The 14,287-nt window shown below is 41.1% G+C and overlaps 1 protein-coding gene across 6 annotated transcripts in view; it reads left to right on the top strand.

Moving 5' to 3' along the window:
* Positions 1–14,287, top strand: part of HIVEP2 (HIVEP zinc finger 2) — a 146,835-nt gene that overhangs the window by 107,267 nt on the left and 25,281 nt on the right. For all 6 annotated transcript variants that reach the window (XM_065680696.1, XM_065680695.1, XM_065680697.1 and 3 more), the window contains one exon: positions 13,974–14,018. The gene's annotated coding sequence lies outside the window, so the exon portion shown is untranslated. The remainder of the gene's footprint in view (positions 1–13,973; positions 14,019–14,287) is intronic.

The raw sequence follows: 14,287 nt of genomic DNA on the forward strand, positions 1-14,287 counted from the left end.
TATTTCTCATCTTTTAGCTTGAGGATCCTAGTTACAGTGATCTGTTGGACTTCGCAGCCATTCCGCCCTGTGGGACACTGCAAAAGCGTCCCAACTCCTCCACCAGATTTCCATTTCTGCTTTCCTGGGTAGAGGAGCGCCTGTGCAGATGTTGGTGCATTACACAAGCTGGGAGGCAGAGAGGCTGAGAGGAGGATACATGATCAACAGTGGAACGTTAATAATACAACACACCTAATTGGACCTGCCCTTTCTCACAGCAGTGAGGACATATGTCAGTACATAGCAGGCGCCAGGCCAGTGGCAACCTGCTCCCACCTCCTACAGGTCTTCACAAGGATAAAAATTGCTTTATGAGCTGAGCAACTTGCCTACTGTAATTGCCAATAAAGCATTAATCCTCACCTTTCGTGGTCTGCACCTATTGCTCGCACCTTGGAGATGCCAGTCCAGGCTGGAGAGGTGACATTAGTCATTGTGTGTGTTATATGTTGGTGACTGGGAGGGGAGCGCATACCAGTGAAAGAAAGCAACACTGCACAGGGAAAGGAGGGAGGGGGCTGGACAGGAAAGGCGACCTGCGGCAGGATGTAGGGAGATGTGAGATAGCGCAGCCCCTTTTTACTTAATGCCATATCTTCTTACTGCCTCACATGGCTCCTATTGCAGTCTCCCTTGCTATAATCCCTGCTGCTTCCATTTATTTGCCTGTGGTGGGGTGTCCCTACACAGGGAACAAAGCAGTGCTGTCACCAACTGTAAACTTCCATTGTGTGAAAAGTGACATTGTGGCAGTGCTGTCCCACCTGAGGTGCAGGCTGCCTGTGTGTCTTGTCTCCCACCCCGCTTGAGCTGCATGCTGGTGGAGGCACAACTTAGGGATGGACTTGCATTTGGGACAATAATTTCCCAACACCTCCAGTTTAAACACTGGCTGATGAGGTAATGGCCTTAAGCTGCTCCACGGGAGGTTAGACTGGATATTAGGAAAAATTTCTTCACCAAAAGGCTGCCCAGGCATCAGAACAGGCTGCCCAGGGAAATGGTGGAATCACTGTCCCTGGAAGTGTTCAGGAACCATGTAGACAAGGCCCTTAGTGACATGGTTTAGTGGTGGACTTGGCAGTCCTGGGGTAATGGTTGGACTTGATGATCTTGAAGGTCTTTTCCAACTGAGTTGATTCTGTGATTCTGTGGAGAAAGTCCATAGCAGGAACTTAATGAAGAGAGCTACTATGCTATTATGTTTTATTTCTGCTCATTTTAGTTGAAGAAGTCTGCTCATTGCAGGGGGGTTGGACTAGATGGCCTTTGAAGGTCCCTTCCAACCCAAACTATTCTATGTTTATCTTATGTTTATTAACCAAAGATTGTATGGTTCTTACCTGTATTGTGACCAAGTGTTGTATGTGACACATAAAACAAAGGTTTTGTACTCTTGAACCCCCAGTGGCTTTGTACCAGTCCAGCAGATCCTTATCATGGCTCAGGCAGCAGAGAAGTCAAGGCAAAGGCGCGCTGGCAGTGCTGGAGCCCCTGGGGAAGGAGGGAGGTGGCGCTGAACAGGGCTGGCTGGCTGTGGTCACGCAGCCCCTTGTGCTGCTCTGCCATGATCTGTGACTGCCCCTTCCTGCCCCATCTCTCGGCTGTGCCAACCCACCGTGGAGTGCATCTGACTGAAAAGTTACCATTTGTTTCCCTCGGGTTACTCTTGGGCCAGCTCGTTCCTTGGTTTAAGTTGAATTTGTGCACGGGTGAAGCTTTCTCTTGTGGGGGCACTGAAAGCCTAAAGGCCAAAGGCCCATGTAGGGGGCTGACGTGGCCCCTTGGCTGTTGTAGGCCCTCTGGGACAGTGCCCCCAGCCCATGGAGAGCTGGAGGGGCAGCCACCAGGCTCTGAAGTTGGATAATATACTACTGGTACGTGGACAGAATTTCGGGGGGGGGGGGACAGGCTGAGGTTCTGATCGCTATGCTCTTAGCCTTACAACTCAAGAATGCCACAGTGGTTGAGGGAATATGGTCTTGCCTCATTAACTTATGTAAATATACTGCCGGAGTATGGTCTTCTGTATTTAAACCTATTAATAATTATTTTTACATCCATATTTCCTCTAATATAATAACATTTACTCTTCATTTCAGAAGAAAATTAAATTGCCTGAAGAATAATAGTATCAGCTGATTTGTCTTGCATCACAATGTTTATCTATTCTAGTAAAAAATCAGTGACTATTAAATTTGCTGCTAAGGCATAGGATGAAAAGACAAAACTATGATGCTGAACAAAGAATGGTTGCATCAATGGGAATTAACCAGAGCATATCAAGAAAAGAGCATGCTCTCAATTTCCCACTGGATTTAATGTTACAAATATAATCTTATTAAATTACTTTTTTTTTTAATCTTAAAATGAGAAGAAAATAAACATTGTAATGTCAGAATTATCATTTTAATTGAATCATGCATGTGAAGTTGGCAGTTTCTTACATTGGGCTTTTTTTCTTCTTGTAAATGAGAGTAAAGGTCTGGTATAAATCTAGGCATTTTTGTTTAACCCCAGCCCCAGAACGACTGATGTGAGGTATATGGAGCCACATAGGAAGGCTGCATAATAATGAACAAACCCCTCATTTAACCATCAGCCAAAGGAGTCATGATATTAAATAGAAAAACCGTAATTGTGGAAAAGAGCATTTCCTTGCACAGCTCATGGGGAGCACTAGAAAGTTGGCATGTGTATTACTTCCAGTAGTAAAAGTGCAGTTATGTACTTTAAACAGTTGCAGACATCCTTAAGAGTCCTTGGGACCTGGCTTGCATTCTCATTTTATTTAGGGGGAGTGAAAGAGAGGTTGCAGAGCATCTCTGAACATCTATGCTGTGGCTCATGCTGTTGCAGTTAAACCCATGAAAGTTGCAGGACTCCTGACATAGTTGAGCAGAGGGCTCGAAGTGTGGTCAGCACCATGAGCAAGGCTGGCAATTGCCAGTGGCACAAGCTGTTCCTGAGTGGGAGGCAACCCCTGGAAGCAGCCAAAGAGGAGCAGATAAATAGCACGTGGTGTCTGAGCACTGAGCACAGTGAGTGTCCACTCACTGTGGTGACATACACAGGGTGCATTCATTAATTCCTCTAAGTAAGGTACTTGGGAATCAGAAATTCGAATGTGTGGTTGGAAGCATTTCTTAATACTGCTGATAAGATACTGAACTGTATCACTTGGCCAGACTGTCATTTATACTCATGCCGCTTTATTAGGCAGCATAGGAGTGCCTTAAATGGGACTAAATTATGTTCATACCCTTCCTAAAAATCTCATTTGTGCTGGTAGAGTGATTTGAACTGGCTTCAGAGTAGGTGACACTTGCGGAACAGGGCTGTAAAAGTGCAACTGCATCTTATGAGTTGCATTTGCACTTCTTGTCTGCTATGTGTGGGGCATACACAGTTGTGTGCATGAGTTGCAGCTGCACATGTGTCTGCTTCTGGTGGGGCACAGTCTTCTCTTGAGGGCAGTGCTGGCTCAGGCAGCAGAGCTGGCACAGGACTTGTCCCCTTTCCTTCAGCTGTGAGAGTCTCATTTCAGGTCCCTGGAGAAATTTGCTTTCTTTTTGAGAAGCAGCTCTGTTTTTCCCTCTGAATCTGTTACCTAGTCTGATGGGTTGTATTAGGATGTCTTAATAGCAAATTCTCATCTATTGGTTATGTGATACCAGGATGCAAAAGCCATGTGGAAGATCTACCTGGTCTTTTCACATTTAATCTTTTCATGCTATCAGTGAAAAAGGAACAATTTCAGAATCTGAATTTCTGTTCTCAAGTTATGTTTAGAAACAGGAAGCTGTTTTGCATAAAGGTAAGATCGTGTTTTTGACAAGAAAAGTTGGTGTTAGACCAGCTAAATATACCTGCACAGTAATACTCAGCGGATAGTCCTGGCTATTTTTAGGCTTTATTTTTGCCTGTCTTTATTTATTTATTTTGTTTTTAGTGACACCTCCTCTGTACCTTCAGCTCGTAGTGAGGCACCACTTCCTGCGCCAGTATGAAACTTGCAATTACAGGAGGAGTCAGTCTTGTCAGGTGTCATTTACCAGGCATTGCAGAGGGCAATGTTTCAGTGAAGGCAGAGCAAGGCTTAATAAAAAGAGAGAGAGGGAGAAACATTCTCTTAATAATTTGCCCTTTGCAACAACAGAACCTTATCTGATCACCCACACTCATCTGGCTGCTGACGCTGTACTTGCTTCATTAGTACGAGCTATTTTTACACCTTTTGTGTCTTTTGAGGAACTGAGTGGGCCTGCTGGCTTGTAGTGATTCACCAGCTCCAGAGGAACAGGGTGTCCTCAAATCCTGCAAGGGGGAGAGGAAGAGAGACATAGGGGGAAGAGCTCAATTGAAGAAGCAAGTTGATTAATTGTCTTAGGTGATCCGAGAGCTAAAACATTGCACTTTAGTCTGAGGAAAAGTAGTCTACGTGCTTTTGGTTTGCCATGCAGTTTTTCAGATTGTTAGCAGCTGTCCCAAGGAACATTTAGTACTTAATTAAAGTGTAGCTTAGCAAACATAGAGCCCTATATGCTTGTGTGTGTACTCTGTGTGTTCATTTCTCTGTCTGTAAAGGGGATGTGGCCTTTTGGAGTTAAACTGTATAAAGGTCCTTTCCAACACAAACCATTCTATGATTATATGTTGGTGATGCTTTCTTTTGTTTGTAGTGTAGAAGTGTCATTGGTGTTATCACATGCACCCAAAGGACTTTAGGGCCAGATTGTTAGCTGATTTCACTTCCACTTGTAATAATGGAAAGACAACTAAATTTGGTGGAATCTGCCAAGCATGAGGAAGGAGATCCCTGTATGAAGCTGTCTGGAGTTTTCTAGAGCTGAGCATCTGTTACTTTCACTTTCGATAGATCGTCAGCCCTGAAAATGCACTCGTAGAGCCTGCTGAGCTCTTGTCTGGTGCGTGAAATTAGGATTTTTGCTGTTCTTACTTTGACTTTTCCTGGGTAAGAGTGATTTGGCATCCAGTTGTGCCATTCATTGAGTACAGGATAGTGGTTGCATGTTGCAGGTTTCCTTGGAGTAGTTTCCAAAGTTGGTATGATGTTGGACTACGTATGTATGAAGCTTTCATACATATATGAAAAGGTGCTGTTTGTACTAGGAATGTCCTCTAATACTCTACTCTGATCTAACCTTGTCTGATACAAAGTCATTGTGAAATCTGAGCAGTGTCTTTCCGAAGAAATGTTATGTGTTTTATCGTGTTGTGCTTGTTGAGAATCTGTAATTTAGCTGTCAGCTTGGCCTGTCGCTCAAATAGCAACACAGGCCTGTGGAATAACAGGTTGTATGTGCAGATTCAGGCATTTTGGTAGACCTTAATCTTTTCAAAGGTGTTTGCTCGGGAGAGTGATGCCCTTGTTAATAAACACAGTTGAATTGTGTTTTGAAGAAAGAAACCTAACTGCAAAGAGTGGAATTTCATGTATACCTATAAAATGCAGCAGAAAGTATATGCATAATTTACTGACTTTTTAAAGATGTGTTCTGACTCAATTGAATATTTTGCATACTGACTTCCAATGCTTCGTGCAATAAAAAGAAGGAAGTTATGGCCAGCGTTGTTTTAAAGGGCTTTTTTTATATATATATATATTTTTTCATTAGGCATCCTGATGGTTGTAAAAGAAATCAGTGTCCTTAAATGTGCAGTCATAGTAATGTATCTTATATTACCACTATAGTGGTGAGAATCACAGAATAGTGGGTTTGGAAGGGACCTTAAAGATTATCTAGTTCCAACCCCCCCACCCATTGACAGGGACACCTTCCAGTAGACTAGGTTGCTCAAAGCCCTATCCAGCCTGGACTTGACTACTTCCAGGGATGGGGCATCCTTAGACAATACTAAGTATCTTTAGGCAATACTAAGCGACCAGATTTGCTACAACAAAGTGACTATATTGAGTCACTAGTTAAATATTTGGGCTTTGCAGAGTTGGAGGGTTGTGACATCTGTACAAAATACAGGATTTGGGTCTTACTACCTGTCCTGGGTTCAGCTTAAACGATGACACTACCTAATCTCCGTTTAGCTTTAACAAAGTGTTCAGATTGGATTGTGATAAAACTGCTGTGAATGCCTGTTCTACTTTGGGTGCAAAAAAATGGGGAAACAATATATGTAAGAACATGCTACTGATATTTAGCATACCCCTGTTTTTGTTTTGACGTGGTGACCACAGGCCTTAGTAAACAATCACAGGTTTTAAAATAAGCTTGTATAATAATCGGTGTCAGTGAAAAACAAACACAAGCTCAGATACTATAAATGTCTTCCTATGTAATTCTTCCCAGGGTGAGGGCATTTGTCAGAGACGGTGCATTTGCTCATTCAAGAAAGTGTTTGAAAGACACTGATATTTTCATGTGGCGTGCAAGTGGCTTCTTCTGACATGGTGTGAAAGGAGGCATAGCTGTTCACAAAATCTGCTGTGGTTGCATAATTAGGATTGTGTAATTTATAAACTAAAAAACCCTCGCTTCCCAGAAAATTCAGTGATATTTTCACCCTAAGATGCAAATGCTAGGCAAAGCCCTGGTGTTTGTCCAAAATTTCCATTTGGCAACAGAATAATAATTACTTTGCACCTAAAAATGATGCAATGTTTACACAAAATTTGGTATCTTTTTTCCTGGGAAAACCTGGGGGAAAGCTGTATGTCTTAGCAGGGACTTACCAGCATAGGTTTGTTCTTCCCAGCAGCTGCCTAAGGTTGCAGTTCTTGTGTGAAAACGAAGAGGCATTTCAGCCTTTGCATATAATTTCAGTTAGGAAAGTTGTTATATCTGACAACTGTAGCAGTTTGAACTCTCCAGTGACACTGTTCCTACCCTTCTTACTGTAGATGATGTTTTCTAAATCTAGAAATTACTACAAACTGTGTCCACATGGGTGTCTTGCTCTTTACATACACTTTATCTTTCACAAGTGCTGCTTAATTCATAGTTAAATTAATTGTCCTTTATAAGGTGAGAAATTTCCCTTTCTGATTAACACATTTGTGTTGAATTGAGAAAAAAATCTTTAATCCAAGTAATTTTCGCCACTTCTTGCAAATGCAAAACTTTCATTGCAGTCCCAGTGGCATCATACAGCATCATTGATTAGTGTCTGAGCCTCTGCTTCTCACATACTTTAGATATTTAACTTTTGGGGGGCTCCATAATGCCCATTCATTTACATTACAATAGTTTGGGACCATCAGCAAGGCCAAAAGCTCCATTTCTTTTCTACGCTTAAGGTGTGAAAAAAGTAATCGTAGAAATAGTGATTAGGAACTATTTCCCACTTGTATATTTTTATAGAGTTGAGTTTCTGCTGATGAAAAGAGCAGCCCAAGAATTAAGAGCTCATTTGTATCTCAGCACTGCTTTGGATGCTACTATACATTGTTAATGGGTATTTAGTTAATACTGTTTACTTACTACTTAACTAACCCTTGGGAGGAACTCATTCTTCTGCAGGTTAGGACAAATGGGATTAGGCATCATATAAACCTAACTTCAGACATCAAAATAGTGTTTAAAGAGGGCCTGAATGGTGGGCATCTGTTTCTCACTGTTCTCTGCAAGGGAGATGCTCTCACCTTTTTAAGTCACTGTGTGCTATGATTCAAGAGAAACTGAGGAGGGGGGCAAAATGACTGTGAAATCTTTGTTGCCTTCTGAAATTTTAGTAACACTGGAAGTGCTGTCTGTCAGATCTGCCATTGCTCTGCCATCACGTTTTAAGGTCCACTTGGGAAATGATATACTGGTATTTTACTCACCCATTTTCATTTTTTTAGCTTGCTCCCCAAGGAAATGAATAGCAGTGTGAGATTAGCAGTGTACATAATTGTCTTGTTTAGTTTCATATCTGAATAATTTCAATCTTTTGTATAGAGATAAATTCAAGATGTCGCACTGGAAGCGGTCTGTCAAAAGAGCTAGGTTTTGTATTATCTGACATGCTTAAGCAACTCTGACAAACTTACGTTCAATTCAAGGAGCAGAACTGTGATTTGTTCGGAAGCTTCTACCTGTAAAGGAGGAAGTGTTTAAGATTAATTTGGTTCCTGAGTAGCTTTTTGTCTCTTTTTGTCTCTTTTTATATATATATATATATATATACATATATAGAGTCATCCTGTGGAAATAAGTGTGTTTAGGTGTTTAGTTGGACTTCAGCAACATGAAAGCTTTTTTTATACATTCTTTCCATGTGGTAGTAGTGTGTACATTGTGTATGATGCTGAGATAGGAAATAGTGATGTACTTTAAGTGAGCAGTCCTTGTCATTATAGTGAAAAGGTCAGTGTTAAGGCATTTCTGCTGTAGGCTTCTTCAATAGCTTCTTAAAATACATTCAACTTGAATTTAAGTTTTTTTGGGTGGTGCTATTTTTCTATAGAGACTGGCAGTTTAAAATTATATTCAAGATACTTAAATCAGCAAAAACTGAGTGTTTTGCTGCAGCTGTGCTCTAAGCATTCATGATGAAAACCAGGATCTTTTAAAGAAAATCACCTTTGTTTTCTTACTAATCTGTAATTGAACATATATTGCAATATATGTTACAAGTTTCTCTGTAGACCTCTTAGAGGTGTTGGATTAGTTTATTTTCACCTTGAAACAAATAACCTCAGATATTTAGTATGCAGGATGCAAGAGCCTAAACCTAAGTGATGCCTGATTTTGTTGTTTCTTATGAGGAATAAATCTGGAATTATGTTCTTGGATTTGCAACTCATTGCTTCAGATTCATACCAGCAAAATGTAGAGCTCTTACTTTTACTTGCTGTTGGAATAATTTGTCTCCTTTTAGTTGCTCTGAGTCAAGTCTCATACCAGTTCAGAGCTCCTTGAAGTCAAATGAGAGACTCTTCAAACTATTCTGATTTTTCTATAAGGTCACCACAGAAGGGATGGTATGTGCCTGACCTCTGGTTCAGTAGGATCACATTCAGAGGAAAGGAGGGTCTTGTTCTTCACATCATGTATCCATTGACATTTATATGAAATGTCTGAGGAAAGTAAAAGTTTCTACAGCTAAGATAAATGTCTGTTAGAGTACAACTGATGTGATTATTTGTTTTTTTAAGTTGGCTTCAGCATGTTTTTAAGCAAACAGATTCTAGTTATTTTCTTCAACTTACTCAGATAATGGTCTCGGGTAATAGTTTGAATTAACTCAATTAACAGGATTAAGGTGAGTTTGGTAAAGCCTTAAAATTAATTAAATAATCAATACTAGTACAGCTAACTATAATGCACTGTTATATGCCATCTCTCAATGGCTGAGATTCTAGAATAGTTCTCAAGGGGTAATGGGTTCAAACTTAAACAGGGAGATTTAGGTTAGATATAAGAAAGAAATTTACTGTGAGAGTGGTGCAGCACTGGAACAGGTTGCCCATGGAAGTTGTGGATGCCCCATCCCCGTCAGTGTTCAAGGTCAGGTTGGATGGGTCTTTGAGCAACCTGGTCTAGTGGAAGGTGGCCCTGCCCATGGCAGGGGGGTGGGAAGTAGATGATCTTAAGGTCCTTTCCAACCCTTACCATTCTGTTATCCTGTGAATATGAGAATATTGAATAAATATGAGCCAGATCTAGTGCAACCTCTAAAATAATAATTACGTAAATCAGGATGTCAGGTTTTATACCACTTCTAGTTTTATGTGCACAGCTTCTGTCCTTTGAAACCTGCAACTACCAGGGGCACAAATGTACGTTCATAGAAACCTTAGAGTAAAGCTTGACGCCCGTATTCGGTCACAGTAAGCTTGCAGTCTATCGCTGATGTGTCTGTAACTGGATCCTCTCAGTCAGTCCCCTCAGTTCCTGGCTTGTGGGGGAATCCGTGTGAGCACAAGTGTTTACCCAGCATGGCTGTGGAGAACAGATCCTGCCCTGTAGCTTCTCTTCAAGTAAGCTTAGTAGAGTTTGTTTGAGCATTTAATAGTAAATTCACAGTGTGCTATGTGTACTTGTGGAGCAGTATTTGGTTTTGTATTGAATAGCACTTTTAAATCACATTTTAAAAATTACATTGTAATGATTAGTGTAGCTGCCCAAATTAAAAAAATGTGTGTTATTCTAAATGTTTCAGAGTATTTTCAAAACTGTAATTCTCTGACTGGTTTTAGAGGCTGTCAATATATTCAATAAAGCACTGAAACCCAGAGGGTAGGTAGAACATCTGGGGTGGAATTAAATGAACAAATTAATGTCTTCAAATGTGAAGAGTTAACAACAGCAATTGCAATATAGAAAGCAGTAAATTAAATTAAATACACCTAATGTGTTTTAAAAGGGCTGCCTTCTTGGAATTGTGTGTGTAAAAGGATGTCTTACAACTCTTGCCAAACTGCACAAAATCGCAGGCATCCTTGCATTCCCCAGGAATTCAAGACTGCCAAGTGCCAATGGTTGACATAGGAATTTACAGTCATTCCTAGAGGTGTTCAAATAGACAGGTAGGAGGCCAGCTACAAAACCACAGTCAGATGGGACCCCTAGCCAGGGGCTGCTGGAAATGCAAAGAGAATCTCTCTGGTCAAGAACAGGAAGCCTCTTTTACAAAGCTGGTAAATTTAAATGTTTCTTAAACACACATAGCAGCCTTCCAAGTACCTGAAGGGGGCCTGTAGGGATGCTGGGGAGGGACTCTTCGTCAGGGACTGTAGTGACAGGACAAGGGGTAACGGGTTAAAACTTAAACAGGGGAAGTTTAGATTGGATATAAGGAGGAAATTCTTTCCTGTTAGGGTGGTGAGACATTGGAATCAGTTGCCCAGGGAGGTTGTGAGTGCTCCATCCCTGGCAGTGTTCAAGGCCAGGTTGGATGAAGCCTTGGATGGGATGGGTTAGTGTGAGGTGTCCCTGCCCATGGCAGGGGGGTTGGAACTGAAGGACCTTTCCAACCCTAACTATTCTATGATTTATGATTCTTCTGCCTTACCTTTTTAGTAAGTACAGTTCAAAGACCACAAGTGTGGTGTTAAGCAGTATAAAAAAGCTTTCAATTGGTTGAGTAAAATGCCAAAACTTATATACCCCAAGGACCGCATTTCTTCTGTCATGTCGGTATATAACATCCTCAGTCCAGGAATGAATACATAACCTTGGAAAGAAGGGTGAACAAATGCTTACCTACCTTCATGCCTGTTAAATCCTTCAGTTCAGAGACGCACAGTGAATACTGGTTGAGTGGCCTTCTTCAGGCTTAGCCCACCTATGACTTTGCCTAGGTAGAAGAAGCTGTAAATCCGTGTTTTATTAGGATTCTCAGTCTTTTGTTCGTTGTGTTTGTTGTTTTTTTTTTCCCACTGGGATGTCAACACCAAACAGCTCTTTGGGGAATATCATTAGTGGGGCAGAGGAAAATGTGGGATAGGACAACAAGCCAGAGGTGTGCTGTCTTTCTTCCCAAAAGGCCAAGGCAATTTTCTTCTCAGTGGCAGGTGGGGAAGAGCTCAGAGGTGGCCTTTTTGTTGTAAGGCTGCTTGGTTGCTGGGCTTATCCAAGACATAAACTAGACTTGCCTAATAAGGGTCTTGGCAGAGGTCTGTGCATGAGTGTAAGGATTTCATAGGGGCCACTGCAGCTTGTCTGTGCTAATGCTTGCCCTATAGAATACAAATTCTTCAGGGGCCAATTACTGTGGGTTTAGGACGGCTTTGTGCTGGCAGAGCTGGACAGAAAAGATTTAAAACAGGGCTGGATCTGACCCTTAGTCCTTACGCTAGAGTCAATATTTATTCTGTATGGTGCACTCAGGATTTAGCCTGGAAGACATAAGCTTCCAATTTGCTCACTTGCAAGAGTTGTAATATGAGCTACAAATTGAGAAGTAGTAAAAGTTGTATTTTGCCAAATTTCATTTTAAAGCTGTTGAGTGTAACCATTTTAATGGTCTGAAAAAAGGGAGGAAAAAAGGTAGAAATAATCTTGGAGCAGTCAACCAGATATACGTCCCCTGCATGCAGCTCACAAAGGCACCTTAGGAAAAAGAGCAACAGGATAATGCTCCTTTCTGGAAAGTTTCAAAAGCCTTGATTTAGTAGGTGCATTTGACATAAATACAGCTCCTGGTTTCCTAGTAATCTTATGTTCAAAGTTTTCACAGAAGTAAAATGTCCTGGTTTAGAGCGGGCAGATAGTGCAGTTAGTGTGGCTGGGGGAGCTGGCTCCTGGACCACATTCCTACCGGGAAACCTGGCTTTGGCCCCCAGCCAGGCAGGACTTTGCACCTCCTGTCAAACGATGTGCTCAACGCAACTCCCATCCGGCTTCTGATCCGTGTAGGTGGGCTCCTCTTAGTCACTCCAGTGGAGCTGAACCTTGCCAAAGTTATTAAACAAAACATGCATTTTTATCATCCTTAGTTCCTTAGTTTTAAATATATAGTACTTGAAATATAGGGCATTTCTGTGTGTTGAACAGTATAGGTTTGATGGTGAGCAATATGCAAACTATATATATGGTGTTTTCTAAAGGAGAAACATTAATTGGTGGAAAATGGAAGTCTGTTGTTGGCTTAAGCTAGGCTGTGGATGCAGGTAGATGATATGGAGGCTTGACTGGAAAAAACAGACAGAATGTACACTAGCTTTGCAGTGTCTTAGATTTCTCCAGGTAGGCCAAACTACCGTTGGTGGGGGGAATGGGGTGGGAAGAGAGAGAGAAACCAAGAGCTGTCTTTGACAGGATGGATGGCAGCTCAAACCAAACCAGAAATTATTATGTTGGTTCTGGAAAGGGATTTATTTTCCCCAGGGGAGTGACTCTGACCAAACCTAAGCCACCAATAATCCCTGTAATTAGTCTATACGTGTTTCATAGTGTAGGTTGAAAAACTATATAGAATGTTCTGCAAATAGCAGGACACAGAATGGCTTGAACTCTGTAATGGACGTCTCTGTCCAGAACAGAAAACTGTTGGAAGTATATTAGCATTATCTTTTGCTCACAAAAACCACAGTGCTGTTACATTTCCGTGACTGGCAGATTTCTTCCCTAAAGATACTGTCAGTAGAGGGTGTATGGAACAGAAAGGATGCTTCCATATTCTAGAAGTTTCTCCTTCACCATTTGCAAAGTTGTCTAATAAGGAGAAAAGTATTTTTCTCTGAAGATGGCTAATTACTTTATGCTCTCCCGGTGAGGAATGTTCCCTCTCTTCCTTGCTTCTCAAGCTACACATTTTCCTTTACATCTGTGCTTGTACACTGGCATCATTATTGACATCAGTGATGTTGTTCTTGCTCCCTATTTTCTGTGCCAGTCTTTTCAGTGATACTGAGATTAGCCTGTGGTCTGGTGATGGCCAGACAAGTGGCAAATCGTGGCAGTCATGAAAGTCTTTGGTCTGTAGGTTTCTTCTTCGAGAAAGCAGCCATACATTCTTGAGTAGTATCCCACTGATGTTAAGTGATTTGGAAATCGACTTGCATTTTACTGCATTTCCTTGTACCTAAGTGGTGACACCCTGTCCAAGATTTTGTTCTGGTCCCTGAAACTTGAATGAGAGGCACAGAGTTTAAAAGCATTAGGTGGAGAGAAGCATTGAAAGGGGATTTGCCAATGGGATTCACAGATAATCCAGGCTTAACAAAGGTGTAGGAATGAAGAGGGACATCAGCAGCTCTCTTTTTACTGATTCAGGAAGGTGAGACTGCATTAGTTTAGATTTGCAGTTATTCTTCCACACGCTAGAAACCTAAGTACGTACTTTGGAAAGGCTTATGCTCATATTCTTCAAAATGTGGTTGCTCAGAACTATTAAGACACAACATAAATTTTTTCCAGTGATGGATAAGTGAAATGTTCAGGTCTCTACTGTAAAGAATAGAAAACTTCAGCATCTATACTTAGTATCAAGAATTTCTTATGACTCCTTTTTTTTTCCTACAGGAAATTTGAAGACAGTCATGCCTATTAGATGCTTAGAAGATGCAGGTAATTGCTTTATTCTAAAAAAAAAAAAAAACCAACCAACCAACCCAAACAACACCAAAACATATATTCCCATTATCTGTACGTTTCCTTGCACTTTGCTAATGTTTCTTCAAGCCGAATTCAGTTTTTCTGTTAGAGGAATGAAAAGTACTCCAATTCTCTGACACTGCTCTTTTTTATCCTTTTCCTTGCTATTTTAAAATCATGACAGGCTTTATAATTCTCACTGTTTCATCCAGAAAATTTCATGTGTTTGGATAATATGAAAG

The sequence above is a fragment of the Lathamus discolor genome, chromosome 5, assembly GCF_037157495.1.
Source record: "Lathamus discolor isolate bLatDis1 chromosome 5, bLatDis1.hap1, whole genome shotgun sequence".
NCBI classification, from domain to species: domain Eukaryota; kingdom Metazoa; phylum Chordata; class Aves; order Psittaciformes; family Psittacidae; genus Lathamus; species Lathamus discolor.